Genomic DNA, 739 nt, shown 5'->3' on the forward strand with positions numbered 1-739 from the left:
TGATTTCCCATCCAGAATACACTGTACAGTGGCTAATGCCAGGAAAGATAATTTTTGATCCTGGGATGTACTTCCTGGGATACTCCAAATACCTCATTAGTGTATAATCTTCCCATGTGATGGGTGCCTTTGTTCTTATTAGCATCTCTGTAAGATAATCCAGGGCCCTGACCTGTATTCCACTTAGAAAGATCATGGAGATTTGGGCCAGTCTTGTGCTTGCCTCCATTTTCCATGGTGTGCCACTGAGCACACTTCTAAACAAAAATATTCTGGCCTAGGGACAATGGGTGACATGGCGGTTAAGGCACTGGACTCCCACATGGCTGACTGCAGTTCAAGTCTGGGACCCAGAAGTTTGAAAATTATGTTGCATACATATGTTCCATTTGTACAACATTTCAAAAGGAGAACGGAGAAGAAGGGATTGTGGTGTGGCCCTCCACCCTGGGGGTGGGGGGATTGATTTATCTACTTTCCCTCCTTCTGTCTCTGGTAAGAGCACATACCCTGTAGCAAAAAGGTAAAAAATATTGCTATTTTCAACATCACCCATATTTTTAATATTATATTTTGTTAATTTAATTTAATATAATTTTATAAATTCAATCACCATACATCACTACAGCTTGTATAGTAAATTTACCCAACATGAATATAATTTACACGAGTTCAGTTGAAGACACTATACACATTATCATCAACAGATAATCACAAATTTCTGTGTCCCCAAAATGTC

This window comes from Tupaia chinensis, unplaced genomic scaffold (assembly GCF_000334495.1).
Source record: "Tupaia chinensis unplaced genomic scaffold, TupChi_1.0 Scaffold143620_1, whole genome shotgun sequence".
NCBI lineage: Eukaryota > Metazoa > Chordata > Mammalia > Scandentia > Tupaiidae > Tupaia > Tupaia belangeri.